This window comes from Monodelphis domestica, chromosome 1, assembly GCF_027887165.1.
Source record: "Monodelphis domestica isolate mMonDom1 chromosome 1, mMonDom1.pri, whole genome shotgun sequence".
NCBI classification, from domain to species: domain Eukaryota; kingdom Metazoa; phylum Chordata; class Mammalia; order Didelphimorphia; family Didelphidae; genus Monodelphis; species Monodelphis domestica.
The window spans coordinates 708,839,810-708,858,638 of record NC_077227.1 but is presented as its reverse complement, the minus strand read 5'-3'; the positions used below and the strand labels follow the sequence as shown (position 1 = coordinate 708,858,638).

The 18,829-nt window shown below is 37.7% G+C and overlaps 1 protein-coding gene across 6 annotated transcripts in view; it reads right to left on the bottom strand.

Moving 5' to 3' along the window:
- Positions 1 to 18,829, bottom strand: part of TANGO6 (transport and golgi organization 6 homolog) — a 220,037-nt gene that overhangs the window by 167,037 nt on the left and 34,171 nt on the right. The window lies entirely within an intron of this gene.

The following is an 18,829-nucleotide window of genomic DNA, read 5'->3' as shown; positions in this document are numbered from 1 at the left end:
GAAACAAGAGTGGAGAAAACCCAATGGTGGTCATGGGGACCATGGAAGCACTGGGGGAATGGCAGGGACCAATGAGGCACAGTAGCATCAAGACCAGGATAGCAGCCCAGGCAAGCCACAACACCAGGCTCTCTCTCTTGGGACCCTATAGTGGACCCTGATGATCCAGTGCCCTACCCCTGGGAGGTGGAGATTAACACAGGAATCCAGGGGATCCAAGGTGAGACCAAGCAGGACCAACCACCCCACACAAAAGGTTTATATGGGAAATAGTTTGACCTTGGCACAAAGCCTCAATTCAAGAACTAAAGATAGAGAGTTGAGTAAGTAGAAAAAAATACCATCTACGATAAAAATTATAAAAGATGCCCCCAAAACCAAATTAGGAGACCACAGCTCCATAACAATTACAAGTATGGATTTAAAGAGGAAAAATAGATTTTCAACAAGAACCACATGAATAACTAAAAAAAATGAAATGAGATCAGAAAAAATACAGGCTCAGGAGAAAAGAATCAGAAAGGGAATTAGGTTAGAAGAAATAATGATAAAGCTTACACAAGTAATAGATTTCTTAAAAACCAGAAAAGAGGGCAGCTGGGTGGCTCAGTGGATGGAGAGCCAGGTCCAGGGATGGGAGATTCTGGGTTCAAATCTGACCTCAGACATTTCCTAGCTGTGTAACCCTGGGCAATTTACTTAACCCCCATTGCCTAGCCCTTACCACTATTCTCCGTAGAGCCAATACACAGCATTGATTCCAAGACAGAAGGTGAGGTCTTTAAATAAACTAATTCAAATGAAAAAAAAAAACAAACAGAAAAGACCAATAAAAAAAGGTGGAAAGATGGGGCAAGATTTTCTCTCTCTCATAAATGGGGATATATGAGAAGAAAAGAATACAAACATAGAGAAAGAGATTGTGGAAGAGGTTGACCTCACTCCAACCTGACCCTAGGGACATATAGGTAGCAAAGTGGAAAGAACACTGGTCATAGATTTGAGTTCAAATCCTGTCTCAGTCACTTACCAGTTTTGTGATCCTGGGCAAGTGACTTAATCTGCCTGCCCAAGTTTTCCTATCAGTAAAATGGGGATAATAGCACCTACACCTCAAAGATGCCATAAGGATAAAATGAGATAAAATAATAGCTAATGTTTACACAGCATTTTAAGGTTCACAGGGCACTTTACAAATATTGTCTCATTTGATCCTTATGACATATTGGGAAGGTAGGTGCTGTTATTATCAACATTTTACAGATGAGAAACCTAAGGCAAACAGAAATTAAGTGACTTGTCCAGGGTCACATGGCTAGAAAGTAACTGAGTCAGAATTTGAACTCAGGTGTTCCTGATTCCAGGCCTGGCACTATATCCACTTGGCTACTTTACAATATTCTGCAAATTTTTACTTTACAAAATTTATAGCATTCTTATTAATAGTATTATCAGCATTATCCAGAGGACATAGGATGAAGCATGTTACCTAATTCCAGAGAGGTAACAAACTCAAGGTGAAGAAAGACACGGATTATTTTTAAGGGCTACTGAATGGATTAATTTTGCTTCACTATTTACTTGTTAGAGAAGTTTTTTCTTTTTTTTCTCCTTGAGTTTTAAATCAGGGAGAGAGAAGAGTCAAAAAAGAGAGTTAATAATAGTGGTACCAATAAAAGAGGGCCATTGAATCATTTTTAAAATGCACAAAGGAGTCACGGAGGGTGGTGCATGTCTGTAATCCCAAGTTACCAGGGAGACTGAGGCTAGCAGATAATGTAAGCAGGGGAATTCTGAGCCACAGTGGACAAAGCAGATCAGGTGTCCACACTTTAAAATGGTGGGTCAAGGAGCTGAGGGTCCACCAAGGTGCCTGATAAGGGGGATCCCTGCCCAAGTCAGAATCAGAAAAAATCAAAGAGTGGGATTGGGCCCATGAGTAGCCCTCCATTTTTAGCTTTGGTGAGATAGGGAGCCCTAGCCTTTAACAAAATATACAAATATGTAAATGAAATGAAATGCACAAAAGAGAATGGTATTTAGAATGGAACACAAAGAAGAACAGTTTAAAAAGCGTTGTATAGAGTTTATTTTATATATATATATATACACTAAAGCAAGTAGTATGAAAAAGAAATTTACATTTTAAAATACAACCTATTTATGTTCTGCTATGTATCATATGGAAATGTTCTTTTTTGGAGTTTTACATTCAAAATCTTTAAAAATAATTTTATGAATACAGGAGAAACTCACTGAACAAGATTATTTATGAAAACACATAAAGAGAAGACAAAAGCAAGGTTAGATAATAGAAGATGAATATAAAAACATGGCACAGAAACAAAAACCCTACAAAGTAAGTACTTAATGAATGCTTTTTCATTCATTCATTCATAAACAATGAGGAAAATGTCAGGAACATTAAAGTACAGAACGAGCTTTAGCTAGTAAGGAAAACCAAGGATTAGCGTCACCAAAAATTATAGGCTAGCAAACTTGACTTTGATTCCTAGCAAAATTCTAGGATGAATTATTAATGGAAGCATTAGTGGATAGCTAGGAAAGAAAACCATGATCACAAAGAATCAACATGAACAGTTCATCCAATATTAATTTAATTTCTTTTTTTGACAGGTTCAGGAGACTGGTAGACGAATGAAATGTTTTAGGTAGATTTTATATTGATCTTAAGAAAATCTCTCATGCTATTCTTGTGGAAGAGACAGAGATGTGGGCTAGACAATATTAAAATTGGGTGGATTCAAGATTGACTGAATGACCAGACCCAAAGAGTAGTTATTAGTGTTTCAATGCCAACTTGTTAGGGAGTCTTAAATGGAATGTCTCAGAGATCTATCCCTCCCCTTGGATGCACATTTCATTCAATGGCTTAAGGGTAGAAATGGGGACAGGATTATCAAATTTCCAAATTGTACAAAGCTGGGAAGGAAAGTTCATAAGTTGGATGGCAGTCAGGATCCACAAAGTCTAGATCCGTCAACAGTCTAGAACTATGTTGATAAACCTATGGCATATGTGTGGGAGGGGACTGTTCCCTTCCCCCTCTCCACTGCGCCTGAGGACATTTCTCTCATCACTTGCCCCTCTGAACAGCAGCCCAATGGGAGCACTTCCTCTCTCCCCTGTCTGGGATAAGGTGGAGGGGTGCACTAACATGCAAATGAGGGTGCAGTTTGGACACTCAATCTCTAAAAGCTTCACCATCACCAGTCTAGAACTTTAATCAAGTCAGGATGGTCCAATGGAAGAAAAACCTGACTCTAAACCTAAGCTCTGTCAAGTTCTTAGCTATGCGACCTTGGACAGTTAAACTAATCTCTCTGGATCTCATCTTTTCAGCAAGAAGGTTGGACTAGAGGCCTCTAAGGCTCTTTTTTTTTTCCCCCCAAACCCTTGCGTTCCCTATAGGCAGAAGAGTGGTAAGGGCTAGGCAATGGGGGTCAAGTGACTTGCCCAGGGTCACACAGCTGGGAAGTGTCTGAGGCCATATTTGAACCCAGGATCTCCCCATCTCTGGGCCTGGCTCTCAATCCACTGAGCCACCCAGCTGCCTCCTCTAAGGCTCTTTCTAACTCAAAAGCTATGATTCTAATAAGAATTAAGGTAAAGTCTTAGACTTGATCTTAAAAGACCAATTGCTCCATAGGGGGGGAAAGTAGGTAGTCAGCTAATAATTATTTTGAAAATTTTCCAGGGGTTTTAATGAACTATGTTGAAGAAGTGACTGAGTACTCTGCTTTGGAGCCCTAATTGAGGCAATTTCTGTTAGTCCTTACAAATATAAAAAAGAAAGCATTTATTTTTAAAAAAAAAAAGGTATAAGGTCTCACAGCACCTTATGGAGTTAGAATAAGGCTGACTTTTAGAGAAGAAAAAAAGATGAAATGTTACAAAGAAAGGCAGGAGCAGTTAGTGGAGTTTGAAGTGGAAAGAAAGAAAGCAATTTTGAACTAAGTCCCCAAAGTCACCAAACTACCAACTCCTTGACACAATGATACCACTACTAGTTCTATCCTTCAAAGAGATGCAAGAAAGAAGGAAAGGGTATATCTGCACAAAACAAACAAACATTTACAGCAGCTCTTTTTGTATTAGCAAAGAACTGGAAACGAAGGAGTTGCCTACAAATCAACCAAAGAATGGCTGAGAAAATCTTGGCATATGAATATATGGCATTATTATTATGTCACACAAGAATTATAGGATTTAAGAAATGACAAAAGGGATGACTTCAGAGAAACTTGAGAAAGGAACTGTTGCAGGGTAAAATGAACAGAATTTGGAAAACAATTAATATAAAGAGAACAATATTATAAAGAAATTGTTGAAAAATTTGAAAAATTCAAGAACTCCAACCAACACTATGCCCTTAGTTCCCCCACAATTCTCCTGAGTTAGTCTATGATCAAACATGCTATGCACCACCTACTTACAGAAAGGTGACAGACCGTGGTGCATAAGGTCATGGATTTTAGGACATAGATTAAAATGGGACTTGCCTTTGATTGACCGGGTACATTTGTTATAAAGGTTTTGTTTGTTTTTCTTTTTCTTTTCAATTGGGGGCAGGGGGAAAGGAGGTGGAAGGAGAGAGATCTAGTGATAGGGTCCTTATTCCTCCTTAAAAAAAAGAAAAGTTCATTGAAGCCTCTCTGAAGATTGCAGTTGGAAAAGGAATAGATTTACATACACACTTTCCAGAAACAATGGTAGAATTGACTAGGCCATGAATCCAGAACTGGAAAGGGATTGAGGCAAAGAAAGAAGTTATACACACAGCAGGAAAACTGTTGAGAAAATGGCCTGGATAAGGACTCAGGAGTGGAGTGAAGTGAAGCATGTCTGGAGTCTGTCTGAAATAAAGGGCCAATCAACTGGGACAATCAGCAATCCAAGCAGTGGCTGCTAGAGCTGACGTTCTAGAGATATAATGAGTTGAACCCTCTGAGGCATGGTTTCTGGTGTGGGCAGTAAGTCTTCTGGAGAGGCCGTTAAGACAGATGGCCAGGGAGAAGGGAGTGATGTCAGGCTATTTCAAAGAGGCGTGTGTGAGTCCCTCTGTACTCTGCCCTAGGCAGACCACATTTCAAGTGCTAAGTTCAGTGACTGCCCCATATTTTAAGAAAGACATTGATCAGTTAAAGAATGTCCAAAGGAAGGAGACTAGGATGGTAAAAGGACACAGAACCATACCATCTGACGACTGTTGGAAGGGACTAAGGATGATTAACAAAGAAACCACTACAAGTATCTGAAGGGCTATTGAATGAAAAAGAATAAAACTTGTTCTGCCTGGTCCTGGTGGTGTGGCACTTGTTCTTTAGTGCCAGCCTCTATCACAGTGGGCAGAACCAGGAGTAATGGGTCTAAGTTGCAAAGAGGGAGATTTATCCTTGAAATAAGAAAAAACTTTACCAAAGGTCTATCTAGCAAAGCCTGAGTAATGACTTGCCAGGTAAGATTCTCCTTGTTCTGGGGTCCCTTCCAAATCTATGATTCAGTAATCTATTTATAATAATAGTTTTCTTGTTGTTCAGGCATGTTCAGGCATTTTTGGTCATGTCTTACTCTTCATGACCCCATTTGGGGTTTTCTTGACAAAGATACTGGAGTGGTTTCCCAATTCATTTCCCAGCTCATTTTATAGAAGAGGAAACTGAGGCAAAGAGAGTTAAATGACTTGCCTAAGGTCACAAGGCTGGTTAGTATCTGAGGCCAAATTGGAACTCAAGAAGATGGGTCTTACTGATTCTGAGCCTGCCATTCTAATCATTGCACTACCTAGCTGCCCAATAACAATAATCATAACTGTGCCTTACAAAATGCTTTACATACATTATTTCATTCAATCTTCATGACAACCTTGGACAGATAATGCAATCATCATTTTAAAAATGAAAAAACTAGGGACAGGAGGTCCTAGGTTCAAATCTGGCCTCAGACACTTCCTAGCTGTGCGACCCTGGGCAAGTCACTTGACCCCCATTGCCTAGCCCTTACCACTCTTCTACCTTGGAACCAATACACAGTATTGATTCCAAGACAGAAGGTAAGGGTTTAAAAAAAAAAAAGAAGAAACTGAGACTTTGAAAGGCGAAGTGATTAACAGGGCAAGGCCAGGACTTAAACCTGGGACTTCAGACACTAATATTCAGCACTCCTTCCAGTACACCATTCTACTTCCTTAAGAACAATTTTAACGGTCTTCCTACAGAGACCAGGATATTCAGCACAAGAAAGATAATGCCTTACTTTCCATCCACAGAGCAACCAAAATGCCCTCCCTCCAAAAGCAGGGCAACTGGAAACAAAGAAAAAGAGCTCCCCACAGTCAAAACTTGCCAATTCTATTCTTTAAAATGTTGCTGTCAGGGGGCAGCTGGGTAGCTCAGTGGATTGAGAACCAGGCCTAGAGACGGGAAGTCCTAGGTTCAAATCTGGCCTCAGACACTTCCTAACTGTGTGACCCTGGGCAAGTCACTTGACCCCCATTGCCTAGCCCTTACCACTTTTCTGCCTTGGAGCCAATACACAGTATTGACTCCAAGATGGAAGGTAAGGGTTTAAAAAAAAATGTTGCTGTCTATCCCTGGCATTTGACAAGAAAGTTCTGTACTCAGTATTTTAGACTTTTGTTTTTTATTCAGTATTCTTAGCAGCCAGCAAGTGTCTGACATGCAGCAGGGTTGGTTTGTTTAAATTCAATTTTTTTTTCCAATTAAATGTAGAACAATTTTTGACTTGTTTTCTAGCATTGCAACTCAGATTCTCTCCCTTCCTCTCTCTCCCTGCTCCTCAAGGTGCATTTGCAATACATATTTCCATATTTCCCATGTCCACACATAGCAGGATTTTAATAAATGCTTGTACCTTGCTTGCTTGATTCTATGAGAGCAGTCCTCAGATCTGTCAATGTGCTTCATACAAGGTGACCTACACATTGGCACAGTACCATCCATGTAAGAATTTTCCACTTCTTTCCTATTTCTATTGGAAAGGCTCTCATAAGTCAACATTCCTCACTCAATAATACTGTTATTTCATAATACATTACTTTAACAAATACAAATATTAGGTGGCTGTCATAATAACTATTAAGTTTCAAATTTAAGGAAAGTGTGCAGGAAGAAAGCCAAAAGTAACTCAATGTAAGTAGAAAAGGATTTTATTCCAAGGTAATTTATTTTTATTATTTATTCCAAGACAAAATCAGGGCAAAATGAAAATTGGTGTCTAATACGCATTGCAAAACTTAAAAGTACTATATAAATGTCGCCAATTGTTATTGTGAGGAAGATAAGAATTAAGTCCCATTCATGAGAAAATCACAGTTCATGGAACCACTACTGATAAGCTGGAAATTTTCTTTCCAAAGAACACTGTCCCTTTAAACCAACCCAAATCTTTTTTATATACTTTAAGCCTCCAGACTCCACTTTGAAGCTTGATGACTGAAAAGTTGTTTGCTTGTGCTTGTGCTAATCTCAGTAAGCCCAGCTAAGTGAAATGTATTGTATGACAGGGTTCAGAAGGAATATTCAGGCCTAATTATGAGATCACCAATTACATGAGGAAAAGACGAGATCTACCTGATAACGTTTAGGTCCATTGTTTGACTGTGGATGGTATTTTTCCCATGGTAATCCCTGTGGAGCCATCCTTCCTTACCATCCCTTTTTGGACCAAAAAAAACCTCCCTAGTGGAGTCATGAGAAAACATTTTCCACTATGGCATTATTTGATATATGAAGGAGCAAAAGCCCATTTATTTGCATTCATCCAGTCCCCCCAATGAAAATTTAATCCAATCTATTTCTAATAAATGGAGTTTTTAAGCCCCCACCAAAGCCCTACCACAATGTCTTAACAGAACATAGAAATGACCCTTGCAGACTGAAAAATGTCAGCTGAATTATTATACAAGCTATGGGTACCACCTAAAACCATCAGAGCTAAGAGAGGAGAAACTACATAAAGTGAGATAAAATTTTTTTAGCTACAGTAGCTTGCAAAGACCATTCACTAAGGTGTGGAAGAGTTACTATTTGAACAAGTACAAAAGCACCCTACAAACAAAATCATTCATCTTGAACCTACTGAAGTTGTTGTTATTCATCCTTGTTTTCGAAGAGGATATCACTGGGTGATGCCTTTATTTGTGTGTGAAATTAATTAAGTGAGGCAGAGCTGCACAAAGTCATCAGTCTTACTCTCTTCCAGAGTCATCCAAGTTGAATGAAAAGATAAAAGACAAAACAACTGGTGATGGCCTGGGATGCAGAGGATTATCTTCGCCTCTTTGATGTCTGACCAAGCGCTAGGCACTCGTTAGTACCTGCTTCAGCCACTTTCACAGCCATTGGAACAAACTATTCTCCTCTGCCTATTCTGCCAGAGAAATGATCACATGCTTCGGGGAGACATTCCCCTAACTCACTGATGGGTTTGAATCCTGTTAACTACCCTCAACGTGGTTTAGCTCACCTGCTGAGATGGTTTAGTGCAGTGTGCCCACTGTGTGTATTACACCTTCGTGGAGTCACAGATGGGAGGTGGGGAGAGGGGGAACCCTGAAAGGTACTCAACAAGCCTTCACATCAGAGGCGCTAGTCCTTCCTGAACATCCATAAACTCCTCTACTGAATTATGCAGAAATTAATTACACAGTCCTAGGGACACAATAGTTCCTCATATTTTGAAATCCTGCTAAAAACTAATTATAATAATCCTCAAAAAAACAATGTTCTATGACTACTGTCTGGATTAAATTATTTCATAGATTCATATGTGTTTCTCAACAAGGTGGGCAGATTTGAGAATTCATTAAAGAATAAGAGTTAGTTCTGGGGGGCACCTGGGTGGCTCAGTGGATTGAAAGCCAGGCCTAGAGATGGGAGGTCCTGGGTTCAAATCTGGTCTTAGACACTTCCTAGCTCTGTGACCCTGGGCAAGTTACTTGATCCCCATTGCCTAGCCCTTACCACTCTTCTGCCTTAAAATTCTAAGATGGAAGGTAAGGGTTTTAAAAAAATTAGTTCTGAGCTGCATGGCTTTAAAAAGACCTCAAAATATGAATGAATCTTTCCTCTAAAATTTCACTTCTAGTCAGGTCAAAATACAGGATGAGAGAAAACAAAAGTAAAACAATATTTATCTACATTAGTCCAGTATAGATTACTGGATGGCTAGATGCATGGTGGTGTCATCTATAGAAACAAAAAAGGCCAGAAGGGCAGATTTAGGAAGGAAGATGAGTTCCATTTTGAATGAAACAGGATATCAGATAAGATATATCCATTAGGTAATTGTTCATTTAAGCCTAGAGTTTAAGAGAAGAGACAACGGTTTGATAGATCTTAGAATTATCTCTGATCTGTGATAACTGAACTCATAAGTTCATCAAGAGAGCAGATAAAGGCCAATAAACATTTAAGTGCCTATAATGTGTCAGACTCTGTGCTAAAGGATGGGGATACAAAAAGAAGCAAAAGACAGTCCTTCATCACAAGAAGTTTATAGTCTAATGCAGGAGACAACAAACAAATATGTACAAAAAGTTATATAAAGAACAAACAGAAAATAATTAAAGAGAAGGAAAAAGAATTAAGAGGGGTTGGAAAAGGCTATAGGAGATGAGATTTTAGTTGGATTTGAGAGCCAGTGGGCAGAGATGGGGAGAGTGAACATTCCAGGAATAGGGAACAGCTAGAGAAAACGCCTGGAGCTAAGAGACAGGGTGTCTTGTTCAGGGGACAGTTAGGAGGCCAGTGACACTGTATCCAAGGATACATGGTGAGGAGTGAGGTCTGAGACTGAAAGGTGGGAGATAGAGGCAAGAAGGGCTGATCTGAGAATTAAGCAGAATTAAGGGACAAAAGGAAAGGGCCAGAAAGCACCTCAGAGGATATACTGATCTAGGAAAGGAAACTGATATGGAGTGGCTAAACAATGAGAGACCCAGTAATATCACAAAAACTAGGGAGGCAAGATTACCCAAGAGGAGAAGTTAAACAATATTTAAAATGTTGCAGAGGGGTCAAGAAGGATGAGGTTTGAAAAAAGGCCACCAGCTTTGGCAATTAAGAAATGCTGGTTTCCTTGTAGATAGTAGTTTCAAGTTGTAAGATCACAAGCTGGACTGCAAAGGTTGAGAAGGGAATACACTTCAAAAAGATACATAACCTAAAAATAAAAGGTCAGATCATTCAAGAATGAGAAGAAAACAGAAGGAGGTACCTTGTATGACTATAGTTATTGAGAAGAAATCTTAACGAGATAGAGGTGATTATAGAAACATAGAAAATTATAGAAAAAATTTACTATAAAATTGAAAGTTTTTGCATAGAGAAAATTAATGCAACTAGTAATAAAAAGAAGCAAGTCAGGAGGAAAAAAAACCTTTGAAGCAAATCTGCTATCTGTCTGATCTCCAGTTTACAAAGAGAACTAATATAAATATATAAGAACAAGAGCCATACCTGAATTGGTAAGTAATCCAAGAATGCAAAGAGTCAGTTTTCAAAAGAAGAAATGCAAACTAACAATAACGATAAGAAAGAACACATCAAATCACTAATAATGCAAGAAATGCAAATTAAAACAACTTGAGATTTTGCCTCAGACCTACTGGTTGAAAAAGATGACAGAAGACAAAATAACTGTTGGAAGGGGAAAAAGGCACACTAATACACTCCTGAGTTTTCCTGAATGGTAAGAGGAGAGGGTCAGTGGGAAACAAATGCTACGTTAAAAAAGAAGACAGAAAAGTATCAGGGAATCTTTAAAAAAAGGAATGAGGAGGAAGAGAGGAAGTAGGGGCAGGGAATGTAACAGCCCTTTCTCAGTGTGGCTGAAATGCCTGCATAAGATAATGAACTAACTGTGTGTAGGACTGGGACCAGGGAAGGTTTCTAAGGGCAGGAGCAGGGAAGAAGCAGTGGCAGGGAGAAGGAAGGCTCAGCAAGGGCTCTCCAAGAATACACCGCATTTGCTAGTGGAATCAGCCTGGTGCTGAAGACCCCCATGGGAGGCCTGCCTCCTCATTTTGTTTGTGATCTCCCCTTAAGGAGGTCATTTGGAGCCATTCCATCGGTGCTAATTGACACACCAAGGAATTCTACTATTGGAAGAAGCCAAACATGTATGTAACAACAGCTTAAAAAAAGGGTTTGCTTTTCCAGAGATGAACCTTATGAAAAGAGGCACCCTTCAACAACCTAGTGACCAAACTATCTCTGTAGAGGATAGCTAAGCAGAAATAAAAGTAGAAAGCAAAGGTGAATAAGAGGAAGGAAATACAACCACTTGTAGCATTATTTCAAATCTATTTTTAAAAAGTGTCAAATCTATTAAAAAAGTAATGCTAATAATCAGAAAGAGATATTGATCTAACTCAAAACTCATTCCATAGCCTTCTACTAAACTGTTACCAGTTCCTGGGGATGGCTAGGTGGCTCAGTCAATAGAGAACCAGGCTCAGAGACAGAAGGTCCTGGGTGCAAATCTGGCCTCAGATACTGCCTAGCTGTGTGACCCTGGGAAAGTCACTTAACTGCCATTGCCTAGCCCTTACTGCTCTTCTGCCTTGGAACCAATACATAGTATTGATTCTAAGACAGAAGGAAAGGGTTTAAAAAAATAGTCCATTACTCTTTCTTATTATAAGGCTAAATCATAATCTATTGTATCTCCTAGAAGCTACTCACTCCAAAACCTTGTGTTCTAATGTCACTTCCTTAAAAAAGGAGGAGGGGGCTCTCTGAACACAGAGAATGGAGCTAGATCAGTGGTTTTTTTAACTTTTTTTTAATTTCATGGTCACCTTTGACAGGCTGGTAACCCATTATTATGAGAAAAGACCCTTTTCTCATAATAATGCACAAAATACAAAGGATCATAAAAGAAACAAATTATATTAAAATATGGTCATCAAAAAAAATTAAGTTAACGAACCCCAGATGAAGAACTCCTGGACTAAAGAGCCTAAATAATGAGCCAAGTTAGCAAAAGCAGTTCCTTACACCAGAGATCACCTAAGTGAGCCTGCCCTGACAATTCCTTCACCCTCTCCTCTGCCACAGAAATACAGCTTATTGAGACTCCAACATGTAGGGCTTCATCTTTATTGAAGTCACTGCCTTAATCCAAACACTGAAATTAAATGCATGCTAGGACCTGAATGCACCACTGGAAGATTTAATGAGTCATGGGTATCTTCAAACACCTAACAATTTTGACACCTGATCCCTTGGTTAGCAGAATTTTGGTACTTCTAATAATGTGCTTACTGAAGCTATTTTAAAAATGAGACTAACAGCTGCAATAAGGAAACCAAGCAAGATAACCCAAATAGCCCAAGTCTTTAGGATTATTATTATTTTTAAACCATTAACTTTTGTCTTCATATCTATTCTAAGACAAAAGAACAGTAAGGGCTAGGCAATAGGGGTTAAATGACTTTCTTAGAATCATACAGCTGAGAAGTCTCTAGGACCAGATTTGAACCCAGGTTCTCCTGACTCCAGGCCTAGTCCTCTAGGCACTATGCTAACCTAAGATCATCTTTAGTTTTAAGAATTGTTAGCTTTCAATTTCCTTCTCTGTGGACGAAGAAGGTGGATGGACCCTTTGCAGTTCTAACATTTGATGATTTTAATTCATTCTGCAAAAATCTGCTCAGATTAAGAAAAGAGTGAAACTATGAATCTCATGAAATATCTTTAATTTCAAATTCAATATAATCAGATAAGAAAAAAGATTCAATTAAAACAAGCCACAATTCCTAAAATTGATGGGATAACAAACAAAATGAGAAGATAACAAGAGTATAATATTTACATTTCCCTTCCTTTACCACTACTCAATTTCTAATACTTAACAATTTTAAGGGGAACATGGGATCATAGTACAAAGGCTACTAAAATAAACTATTACGATTTCTTCTCCAATTCAGAATGGAGCCAATTTTCTCCTGATGGAATACTATGTCCTTGAGGTAGTCTTACCTTTTCTAAGTTGCAAAACTTAGTTTTGTGCAAAATGGAACCTCCAGATCCCTTTCTAAATGAAGAAATGAAAGAGTCCAGGAAACCTGCTCTTGAGCATTCTGGGAATTAGCTACCTGGCATTTGGTGCCAAACAGAGATAATATTTGAAGCCAATGAATTTAAGGCTAGCTTGTGTTTCCCTTTCCTCTCTTTTTGACTGTATTAATTTTGTTCTGGTGAAACATGTGGACAGAAAAATTAAAATGTTCTATATTTACAAATAAGCAATGGTAGAATTTCAATTCAATAAGAGCTGGATACCTACTAGCATTAGGTATCTTTTATATTATCCTATTACCCTACACTGTCTTAACTATACCATCTTTAGCCAGTTGCATAAATTGTACATTTCCAAGCAAAATAGGTAGAAATCTGTGAAACTCATCACCTCTTACCACAAATCTGTCTTTGGTTATATCAAACTTTAATTGCCCTTGCAGATATAAAATGAACTGAAAAGGAAAGACTGAATGGTTGAAAGATATCAAAACTTTCATTTCCTATTGCTGCTTCAGATTTCAAGTATGGAAGAGATGACCTCACACAGAGTTCATTATTGTCAATCAAATAATCCAATACATATTAGACACTAAGATATTTTCACATGCCTCTTGCCTGTTTCCATGCATGTTTTATACAATAATTTCCTATCACAGAGGCTCAAGCAAAATGCTTCCTTATTCATTTATTTCAGCTGCATTCTGAGCAGCTGTCCTTTCGCTTCTCATTTATTTTCTTACTTCATTCCAGACTTAATTTATAGTTATCATCAGAGATTCCTCAACAGAAGAATGAAGTACAGAAAATAAAACAAAAAAAATCACTTATCTTCATGCCAAAGAGTATTTCAGGGAGGAGTCTGACAGAAAATGACTTTTCGGTTCAATTCAGTCTATCTAATTAAGATATTATTTTCTCCTCTGAACACCTTTAAGGGATTATCTTAGACATAGGAAAGACCATGGCTACTTTGCAATTATATTCCACAAAATTAAGTATCATATTATTAATAATAAATCCTGATGAAGTCAGATATAGAAAAAATAATGTTGATAAATTGGAGTTGTGAGGATGATGGTGTGATAAGATACTTGTTTGGTGTCCACAAAAGTACCTTTTAACTCTCCTCTCTAAAGGAAAGCTAGGAATGACTTCCCTTCCTTAGGTTCTTGGAGACACACTATACATATTAAAAGCTATTTATTTGTGTTTAATAATATGAAAATAAGGATTAATAACAAGGAAACCTTAACACTAGCCAGGGACTGTCTCCACCTCCTGGTGGAGTTTTCTGTTTTTCCGACTACACTAAATCTACACTGACACTAAAACCCAAAACACTATCTGACTATAACTCTACCTAAAATCCTTATTTAATTAACTAAATTTGATAAAGAGATTCTCCAAGTACATATAAATTCAGTCAGCCAAGATGGCAGCTGCTAACTGACAATCCGGTGACCCTGGTATTGCCCAGAGTCCAAACAGCTTGAATCTTTCTCCTTCTCCAAAACTGTTATCCAGCAAAGCAAATCTACCAGCTTCTTCTTAGAGATGACTTCTCTCGATCAGGAAAGTAGAAACCCTCTTCAGATGGGATTCAGAGTTTTCTCTTCCCTTTCATCAACCAAGAGTAAAGTTGCAAATGCCTGTCTCCAACAGCAGCCAGAGAGAGCAAGCTTACCAACCGAAGCCCAGTGAGTCAAGTCAGTGAGAAACCCAATAAGTCCGAGTCCCAGTGAGAGTACCTCACCAACTGACAGAACTTTTTCTGTGTTGCTCTTTCCAAGTTCTGGTCTCACATTGATCTCTACCTTGCTTGTACTCTCAGAGATCTCAAATATCCTATTTTAATCAATATCCTAATTTCCTTACTACAATATCCAGATCAAAAATAATATTACTCCTACTAATACTAAACATTTATATGGCATTTTAACATTTGCAAAGTGTTTTGCATACATCTTATTTATTTATTTTTAACAATAATAAAGCAGGCAATTTAATTTCTCCTTTAAATATGAAGAGTGGAATAAATAACCCCCAAATAACAATAGATATAAGCACTACAACAATGTTGATTAAATGGTCACTAAAAGACCAGGAATAAACAATAATGGTCCTAGAAAACATATCCTTCCCAAGGTGGAGAGTTGGGGAGTCTAACAAGGATAGAATGTTGTATATACATAGGCAAGGTCACTGTTAACAATTGTTTTTGCTTATTTTCTTTATTATTATTTTATTAATTATTATTAGTTAAATTAGTTAATTAATGAATTAATTTAATTAATAAATTAATTAAAAGTAATATTTATTGTTATAGTTATTTTCTTTGTTATGAGAAAATTAAATATTTCCCTTGGGGGATAGGGGGAAGAGTGAGTATGTTTTCAGAAATAATTGTAACCCCCAAAAAGGTATCAGAAAAACTTATTTTTAAAAAAGATGAAGATTTGTTGCACACCTTTAATATAATTTATCAGTTGTGTGTGTGTGTGTGTGGGGAGTGGTAAAGAACAGGGGGAAAGGGAGGAAAGAAGGAAGGAGGAAACATATTTTGTTGCTGCTGTTGTTATTGTTCTTACAATAAAGGAATATAGATTCAGATTTTTCACCTAAATCAATTGGGAGCTTCTCAAAATACAGAAATCCAGTTTACACACAATTTTTCATCTATTATATAAAGTTAGGTTTGAATATGATTTAGAGGTTATACTTGGCCCTGCCTCTCTGTTTCAACCACTCCCCACTTGTCAGAAAGAATTTGCACATATTCTCTAATCTTACCTTGGTAAAGATGAATAAATTCAATACTTCCTAGCTCAGGGAAGAAGTGCCACTCATTAAATAATTTCATTTCTCTTTCTTTTCTTTTCTTTTTCCTTCCTTTCTCTATTTTTAGGTACTTCTTGGACTTATCATTTATAACCAGAATTAGAATAACTTGTGGAGACAGGAAAAACCCTAGTCTCCTAAGATTCTATCTGATTTGTAGAGATGATCATTTTGTATCTAGATGAACATTTACAATAAATGTTTTCAAGAACATCACATTTTGAAGATCTCAAATATTAAGACATGCTTATTTCTAATTTGCTGAGAGCTTAGAAAGCAGAATCCGAATTTGTTAGAACCATATACAAACTAGAGGCAGCTAGGTGGCTCAATAGATAGAAAGCCAGGTCCTGGATTCAAATCTGTCTTCAGATACTTTCTAGTTGTGTAATTCTGGGCAACTCACTTAACCCCAATTGTCTAGCCTTTACTGCTCTTCTGCCTTGGAACTAATCCTTAGTATTAAATCTAAGAAAGAGTTAAAATTCTAAGACAGGGTTAAAAAACAACACACCTATATACAACATAAGAATAAGTAGCTTCAAGATGAGAGTCTGACCATACACTAGGTCACAGAAACATGGCATACAAATGGAGAAAAGCAGAAATAATAAATGCAGCCTTTTCAGATCATAAGGCAATAAAAATAATGATCAGTAAGGGTACATGGAGAACCAAATCAAAAATTAATTGGAAATTAAATAATATGATACTCCAAAATCGGTTAGTTAGAGAACAAATCATAGAAACAATTAATAATTACATCAAGGAAAATGATAATGGTGAGACATCCTTTCACACCTTATAGGATGCTGCCAAAGCAGTACTCAGAGGAAAATTCATATCCCTGAGTGCATATATTAACAAACTAGGGAGGGCAGAGATCAATGAATTGGAAATGCAAATAAAAAAACTTGAAAGCGAACAAAGTAAAAACCCCCAGAAGAAAACCAAACTAGAGATCCTAAAACTTAAGGGAGAAATTAATAAAATCGAAAGTGATAGAACTATTGAGCTAATAAATAAGACGAAGCTGGTACTTTGAGAAAGCAAACAAAATAGACAAAGTACTGGTCAATCTAATTTTAAAAAGGAAAGAAGAAAAGCAAATTAACAGCATCAAACAAAAAAGGGGGACATCACCTCCAATGAGGAGGAAATTTTTTTTAATATATTTTATTTGATCATTTCCAAGCATTATTCGTTAAAGATCATTTTCTTTTCCTCCCCCCCACCCCCCATAGCCGACGCGTAAGTCCACTGGGCATTAGATGTTTTCTTGATTTGAACCCATTGCTTTGTTGATAGTATTTGCACTAGAGTGTTCATTTAGAGTCTGTCCTCTGTCATGTCCCCTCAACCTCTGTATTCAGGCAGTTGCTTTTCCTCGGTGTTTCCACTCCCATAGTTTATCCTTTGCTTATGAATGGTGTTTTTTTCTCCTGGATCCCTGCAAGTTGTTCAGGGACATTACACCGCCACTAATGGAGAAGTCCATTACGTTCGATTATACCACAGTGTATTAGTCTCTGTGTACAATGTTCTCCTGGTTCTGCTCCTCTCGCTCTGCATCAATTCCTGGAGGTTGTTCCAGTCTCCATGGAACTTCTCCACTTTATTATTCCTTTTAGCACAATAGTACTCCATCACCAACATATACCACAGTTTGTTCAGCCATTCCCCAATTGATGGGCATCCCCTTGTTTTCCAGTTTTGGGCCACCACAAAGAGCGCAGCTATGAATATTTTTGTACAAGTCTTTTTGTCCATTATCTCTTTGGGGTACAGACCCAGCAGTGCTATGGCTGGGTCAAAGGGTAGATATTCTTTTGTCGCCCTTTGGGCATAGTTCCAAATTGCCCTCCAGAATGGTTGGATCAATTCACAACTCCACCAGCAATGAATTAATGTCCCTACTTTGCCACATCCCCTCCAGCATTCATTACTTTCCTTTGCTGTAATGTTAGCCAATCTGCTAGGTGTGAGGTGATACCTCAGAGTTGTTTTGATTTGCATCTCTCTGATTATAAGAGATGTAGAGCACTTCTTCATGTGCTTGTTAATAGTTTTGATTTCTTTATCTGAGAACTGCCTATCCATGTCCCTTGCCCATTTATCAATTGGAGAATGGCTTGATTTTTTGTACAATTGATTTAGCAATGAGGAGGAAATTAAGGCAATCATTAAAAACTATTTTGCACAATTATATGGCAATAAATATAACAATCTAGGCAATATGGATGAATATTTACAAAAATATAACTGCCTAGACTAACAGAAGAAGAAATAGAATTCTTAAATAATCCCATATCAGAAAATGAAATCCAACAGGCCATCAAAGAACTCCCTAAGAAAAAATCCCCAGGGCCTGATGGATTCACAAGTGAATTCTATCAAACATTCAAAGAACAGCTAATCCCAATACTATACAAACTATTTGACATAATAAGCAAAGAGGGAGTTCTACCAAATTCCTTTTATGACATAAACATGGTACTGATTCCAAAGCCAGGCAGGTCAAAAACAGAGAAAGAAAATTATAGACCAATCTCCCTAATGAATATAGATGCAAAAATCTTAAATAGGATACTAGCAAAAAGACACCAGCAAGTGATCAGAAGGGTCATTCCCCATGATCAAGTAGGATTTATACCAGGGATGCAGGGCTGGTTCAATATTAGGAAAACCATCCACATAATTGACCATATCAACAAGCAAACCAACAAAAATCACATGATTATTTCAATAGATGCAGAAAAAGCCTTTGATAAAATACAACACCCATTCCTATTAAAAACACTAGAAAGTATAGGAATAGAAGGGCCTTTCCTAAAAATAATAAACAGCATATATCTAAAACCATCAGCAAACATCATCTGCAATGGGGATAAACTAGATGCATTCCCAGTAAGATCAGGAGT